This window comes from Aegilops tauschii, chromosome 3, assembly GCF_002575655.3.
Source record: "Aegilops tauschii subsp. strangulata cultivar AL8/78 chromosome 3, Aet v6.0, whole genome shotgun sequence".
NCBI lineage: Eukaryota > Viridiplantae > Streptophyta > Magnoliopsida > Poales > Poaceae > Aegilops > Aegilops tauschii.
Window position 1 is genome coordinate 47620255 of NC_053037.3, and position 7786 is coordinate 47628040.

Here is a 7786-nt window from a genome sequence, read left to right on the forward strand (position 1 = left end):
GCCGCTCGCAGTCGGCGAGCGGGACGTCGCGGCGTGCTCCCGGCGCGGGGGATGACTATCAGCACGGGCACCGGCTTCGTGCCGTTCTGCAGCCACGTCGAGCAGCTATTGGATCCGTCTCGTCATGTAGGGGAGCTCATCGGCTCCCAGCCCATTGAGCTCTTCTGCAGCCGCCTGAGCGGCTCGCAGATTCTCGAGCGGGGTGGCGTAGACGGGGCGATCTGCGCCCAGCATGCTGGCGACGGCTGCGCCGCGCTTCTGGACGAAGCCGGCTCGGCTCGGGCCGCTAGGCGGCGGCGTGCCGAAGGCGACGTGGTCGACTTCGCGCTGGTGGGCCTCGGTGAGGCGTCTCGTCGAGGCTATCTTTTGGCCCTCCGCGATGAGGGCAAGGCGGCGTGCCTCCAGGGTCTCGGCGTCGGCGTCGGCCGGGATGGGGACGGAGAGGTCGTGTATCGCCGCTTGCTGAGCGTCGCGGGCATTCTCGTCCGAGTTGGAGACGTGGCTGATGACCAGCACTTCGGTGACAGCGCTGCTGCCGCTGTCAGCTCGAGGGAGGGGGTCATCGAAGACCACCACGTCGGAGGGGTAGGCGTCAAGCGACGCGGTGTCGGAGTCGATGAGCATCGGGTCGGTGGAGCCGACCGACTCCATGTCCGTAGCAGGCTCGCTGGAGACGTGAAGTTGGTCGAGGAGGCTGACGAGGCGACTCTCGGGGTAGTCGGTGCCTGCGTCGGACGCAGGCTCGTCGGAGATGCGAGTCTCGCCGACCAGATCGGCGAGGCGGCTCGCTGCGCAGGCGTCGTCGACGCCTTGCAGCGCATTGAGGCAAATGCCATCGGGCGCAGCAGGCTGGCTGCGCTCGCGGGGGAGGAAGAGGGTTCCCGTCCACAACAGGTCTCCGGACGACGGTGCACCTGGCACCACGGTGGGCGCCAAATGTCGGGTGGTTGGTGCGACATATTCCAAGGGATGGCTTATCATTGTGGGAGCCAATAAAACGTCGCCGATGCCTGGAAACGGGATGAGGCGAAGACATGCACGCCGGCGGATCTTACCCAGGTTCGGGGCTCTCCGAGGAGATAACACCCCTAGTCCTGCTCTGCGGGGTCTCCGCATGATCACTAGATCGATGAAAGGTAGCTACAATTGCTCCTAGAGCTGTCGAGATCAAGGGAGAAGAAGAACAAGGCTAGCTCTTGCTTCTCTCTATCTATGGTGTGTGTGTGTGTGCTATGCTTAGAAGCGAACTATGCTCAGAGGCCAACCCTTTGCATGGGTGCTCCGGGGGGTTTATATAGGCCTACCCCCCGGGGGTACAATGGTAATCCGACTGGGAGCTGGTCCCAGCCGTCAGTGTCTGCGCTTGCCGGCTTCTCCGCCGGCAATTGGGTCCCGCCGGCTGCCGGCTCCTTGGTCGACAGGCCGGCCCCACCGCCTAGGGCCTTGTTGGCGGCTGCTTACTGTAGCCTCGCCTCTGATGACGAGGGCTTTGTGGAGGTAAGCGTGGCTACAGTGGGCCGCCTCGGGGGCTCTCACTGTAGCCTTACCTCGTCTTGTCTCCTTAATGGGGCTCATGCTTCGAGGAAGGGAGTAGCCGGCTTCTGGGGGCCGGCTGTGCCCTTGGCCGACTGGGAGAGGCCGGGCCGTCTTCGCGCCTCTCTCTGGCTGAAGGGGCCCGTCGCCCTTGGGCCGTACAGGAGTCGGTCGTGGATGACGTCGAGGCTGGCATGGCTACAGTGCCGAGCCGCACGGGAGATGGCCTCCCCGTACGGCCTCCTGTAGCCATGCCCACCTCGGGCTTCGGGGGTAGTGGGCCGCACTGTGGCCACACCCCGTCTTGTCGCCGTTATGTGGGAGTGGCTTGGAGTGGTTGTGGTCTCGGCCGGCTCTTTAGAGTCGGCGTCCTTCTTGGCCGGCTTCTTGGAGTCGGCCACCCTGTAATCGTCCTGGGGAGGGGTTGCTGAGGCAGGGTCGCCTTCCGGGAGTTGGCTTCAGAGGTAGCCGGCCAGGGAAGGCGGCCCGAATGCCTGGAGTGCTTGAAGGCCCAAAGGCCTGATAATTTTTCTGAAGAACCAGGGGTAGTCGGTTGGGCTACCCGTGGCCATTTACTCCGACAAGGCCTCCGTGATCGAAGCCCCCTCCGGCAGGACGCCGGAAAAGGTCCCAAGATGGGATCTCACGGGTACGGAAGGTTGCGATGGTGGAAAAGAGTTTTTGTGGCTCTCCCTGATGGTTTTTGGGGTATAAGAGTATACATGGGCGAAAGAATTAGGTCAGGAGACGCACGAGGGGCCCACAAGGTAGGGGGAACACCCTACCCCCTGGACGCGCCTTCCACCCTTGTGGCCGCCTCGAGACTCCTCCGACTTCATCTCCAAGTCTCCTGGTTTGCTTCTGGTCCAAGAAATATCATCATGAAAGTTTTATTCCGTTTGGACTGCATTTGGTATTCCTTTTTTGCGAAACTCTAAAACAGGCAAAAAACAGAAACTGGCACTGGGCTCTAGGTTAATAGGTTAGTCCCAAAAATAATACAAAATAGCATATTAATGTATATAAAACATCCAAAACAGATAATATAATAGCATGGAACAATAAAAAATTATAGTTACGTTGGAGACGTATCAAGCATCCACAAGGTTAATTCCTGCTCGTCCTCGAGTAGGTAAATGATAAAAACATAATTTTTTGATGTGGAATGCTACCTAACATATTTATCCATGTAATTCTCTTTATTGTGGCATGAATGTTCGGATCCGAAAGATTCAAAACAAAAGTTTAATATTGACATAAAAACAATAATACTTCAAGCATACTAACAGGGCAATTATGTCTTCTCAAAATAACATGGCCATAGAAAGCTTATCCCTAAAAAATCATATAGTCTGGCTATGCTCCATCTTCATCACACAAAATATTCAAATCTTGCACAACCCCGGTTTTTGCCAAGCAATTGTTTCATACTTTAGTATTCTCAAACTTTTTCAACTTTCACGCAATACATGAGCGTGAGCCATGGACATAGCACTATAGGTGGAATAGAATGGTGGTTGCGGAGAAGACAAAAAGAGGGAGATAGTCTCACATCAACTAGGCGTATCAATGGGCTATGGAGATGCTCATTAATAGATACCAATGCGAGTGAGTAGGGATTGCCATGCAACGGATGCACTAGATCTATAAGTGTATGAAAGCTCAAAAAGAAAGTAAGTGGGTGTGCATCCAACTTGCTTGCTCATGAAGACCTAGGGCGATTTTAGGAAGCCCATCGTTGGAACATACAAGCCAATTTCTATAATGAAAAATTCCCACTAGTATATGAAAGTGAAAAAATAGGAGACTCTCGATCATGAAGATCATGGTGCTACTTTGAAGCACAAGTGTGGAAAGAGGATAGTAACTTTGTCCCTTCTCTCTTTTTTTCTCTTTTTGTTCTCTTTTATTTTTCTTCATTTTTTTCCTTTTTTTCTTTGGCTTCTTTGGCCTCTTTTTTAGTTTGGCTTCTTTGGCCTTTTTTTTATTTCCTCACATGGGACAATGTTCTAATAATGATGATCATAACACTTCTATTTACTTAAAACTCAATAATTTACAACTCGATGCTTAGAACAAAAATATGACTCTATGTGAATGCCTCCGGTGGTGTGCCGGGATGTGCAATGAATCAAGAGTGACATGTATGAAAGAATTATGAAGGGTGGTTTTCCCGCAAATACAATGTCAACTACATTATCATGCAAAGCAATATGACAATGATGAAACGTGTCATAATAAACGGAACGGTGGAAAGTTGCATGGCAATATATCTCGGAATGGCTATGCAAATGCCATAATAGGTAGGTATGGTGGCTGTTTTGAGGAAGGTATATGGTGGGTGTATGGTACCGGTGAAAGTTGCGCGGCACAAGAAAGGCTAGCAATTGTGGAAGGGTGAGAGTGCGTATAATCCATAGACTCAACATTAGTCATAAAGAACTCACATACTTATTGCAAAAATCTATTAGTCATTGAAACCAAGCACTATGCACATGCTCCTAGGGGAAGAGTTGGTAGCAATTAACAATCGCGCGATCCCGACCTCCACACAAAAGATGACAATCAAAAAATACTTCATGCTCCAAGTTCGTTACATAACGGTTCCCATACGTGCATGCTACGGGACTCACAAAACTCAACATAAGTATTTCTCAAATTCACAATTACTCCACTAGCATAACTCTAATATCACCATCTTCATATCTCAAAACAATCATAAAGAATGTAACTTCTCATAGTATTCAATGCACTTTATATGAAAGTTTTTATTATATCCTTCTTGGATGCCTATCATATTAGGACTTAATTTATAACAGAAGCAAATTACGATGCTGTTCTAAAAGACTCTCAAAATAATATAAGTGAAGCATGAGAGTTCATCAGTTTCTATAAAATAAAGCCACCGCCCTGTTCTAAAAATATATAAGTGAAGTACTATAGCAATATTGCCTAGCTCAAAAGATATAAGTGAAGCACATAAGTATTATAATAAATCACGACTCATTCGTGTCTCTCCCAAAAGGTGTGTACAGCGAGGATGATTGTGGTAAACTAAAAAGCATAGATTCAAATCATACAAGACGCTCCAAGAAAAACACATATCATGTGGTGAATAAAAATATAGCCTCAAGTAAAGTTACCGATAGACGAAGACGATAGAGGGGATGCCTTCCGGGGCATCCCAAAGATTAGGCTTTTTGATGTCCTTGAATATTACCTTCGGGTGCCTTGGGAATCCCCAAGATTAGGCTCTTGCCACTCCTTATTCCATAGTCCATCAAATCCTTACCCAAAACTTGAAAACTTCACAACACAAAACTCAACAGAAAATCTCATAAGCTCTGTTGGTATAAGAAAATAAATCACCACTTGAAGGTACTGTTGCAAACTCATTCTTTATTTATATTGGTGTAATATCTACTGTATTCCAACTTTTCCATGGTTCATACCCCCCGATACTACCCATAGATTCATCAAACTAAGCAAACAACACATAGAAAACAGAATCTGTAAAAAACAGAACAGTCTGTACCAATCTGTAACTCTTGAATACTTCTGTAACTCCACAAATTATGAAAAATTAGGACAACCTGAGAAATTTGTGCACCAATCTGGAGCAAAAATAATCAGATCAAAATCACATTGCAATAAAATCCTGGAAATTATTTACTGGGCGCAAAAGTTTTTGTTTTTCAGCAGGATCAACACAACTATCACCGTAAGCTATCCTAAAGGTATAACTTGGCACAAACACTGATTAAAAGACAAAACCACATCTAACCCTAGGCTAGATGAATTATTTATTACTAAACAGGAACAAAAAGTAAAGAAAATAAAATAAAATTGGGTTGCCTCCCAACAAGCGCTATTGTTTAACGCCCTTAGCTAGGCATAAAACACGAATAGATCTAGGTATTGTCATAGTAATGATAAGGCAAATCTCAAAAGCTCGTCTCATATTCTCTACATTCAGTAGCAAGTTTTCTTTGGGGCAAGCAAAATTAATCTATAGGGCTAAATTTAATGGGATAAAAATCCCCAAGATCAAGCTCGGGAGGAATTGATTCCTCCTTTGGCCCTTTATATTGTATAACCAACTAGTCATTGTAAGCGTTCTATTGGCAAAAAGTCATGAGCTTTTGTTCAAGAGAGAAACCCAACCCGTTGTTTTGAATAGCCAAATCATCATTAAGCTCAGAAATCCTATCAACTAAAACATTGGTAGGGACCCTCTTTCTTAAATTTTCATTATAAGCAACATGATCTAGGGATTGTAAACGCATTATGTCCTCTTGGTTAAAGAGAATTGCCTCTAAGGGAGGACGACTACCATCTACCTTGTAATGCGAAATTTTTTTACTAGCTTCTTTTATTATAAATCTACACTCATAAGCTAGGAAGATGGTAGCTGCGTGCTTAACAGAAGTATGCTCAATATTAGAAAACTCTAGAAAACTCCTTTGTATGGATGGATGCATGTGAACAAATTATCTTTCAAGCTCAACCACGAGCAATGATATAGCATCCGCAAGACTACTAGTTTTGTGGAGAATAGATCCACCCATCGTGGGTAACGCACCGGCACAATTAAAGAAATCTTGAATAACCCCTTTTCCAATAATATTGCCGCTACCAATGCGAAGCTTTTTAGTGTGCAAAATATTATATTCTTCATGACGATTATTATTAGAAAAATCATCAAAGTTTCCCTCATTGTTATCACTATACTTTTTTGCAATAACCTCTTCAGATTCAAACATGATGGCAACAAAACCAATCTAACAATCTAGCAAACTGAATGCAAACGAAAAAGACGAACGGAAGAGGGGCGAAGAAAAGGCAAAAAAATTCGAAAATTGTATTAGAAGTGGGGGAGAGGAAAATGAGAGGCGAATTGCAAATAATGTAATGCAAGAGATGAGAGTTTATGATGGGTACTTGGTATGGCTTGATTTGGCGTAGATCTGCCCGGCAACGGCGCCCGAAATTCTTCCTGCTACCTCTTGAGCTTGCGTTGGTTTTTCCCTTGAAGAGGAAACGATGATGCAGCAAAGTAGAGTAAGTATTTACCTCAGTTCGAGAACCAAGGTATTAATCCAGTAGGAGACAACGCACAATTCACCGAATACCTGCACAAACAATCAAACAAACTTGCACCCAATGTGATAAAGGGGTTGTCAATCCCTTCACGGCTACTTGCAGAAGTGAGATCTGATAGAGATAGATAAATGGTAAAGTAAATATTATTGGTGTTTTTGGTTTATAGATTGGAAAGTAAAAGATTGCAAAATAGTAGATCGGAAACTAGTATGATGGAAAAGAGAACTTATATGATGGAAAAGAGACCCGGGGGCCATATGTTTCACTAGTGGCTTCTCTGAAGATAGCAAATAATACGGTGGTGAACAAATTACTTCCGAGCAATGGATAGAAGAACGCATAATTGTGACGATATCTAAGGCAATGATCATGAACATAGGCCTCACATCCATGTCAAGTAGACCGAAACGATTCTGCATCTACTACTATTACTCCACACATCGACCGCTATCCAACATGCATCTAGAGTATTAAGTTCATAACAACGGAGTAACGCATCAAGTAAGATGACATGATGTAGAGGAATTAACTCAAGCAATATGATGAAAACCCCATCTTTTTATCCTCGATGGCAATAATACAATACGTGCCTTGATGCCCCGACTGTCACTGGGAAAGTACACCGCAAGATTGAACTCAAAGCTAAGCACTTCTCCCATTGCAAGAAATACCAATCTAGTAGGCCAAACTAAGCCGATAATTCGAAGAGAATTGCAAAGATATCAAATCATGCATATAAGAATTCAAAGAAGATTCAAATAACATTCATTGGTAATCTGATCATAAATCCACAATTCATCGGATCTCGGCAGACACACCGCAAAAAGAGTATTAATTACATCGACTAGATCTCCAAGAACATCGAGGAGAACATGATATTGAGAATCAAAGAGAGAGAAGAAGCCATCTAGCTACTAGCTATGGACCCGTAGGTCTGTGGTAAACTATCACGCTTCATCGGAAGGGTAATGGTGTTGATGTAGAAGCCCTCCTTGATAGAACCCCCCTCCGGCAGGACGCCGGAAAAGGTCCCTAGATGGGATCTCACGGGTACAAAAGGTTGCGGCGGTGGAAAAGTGTTTTCGTGGCTCTCCCTAATGGTTTTGGGGTATATGAGTATATATGTGCAAAAGAATTAGGTCAGGAGACC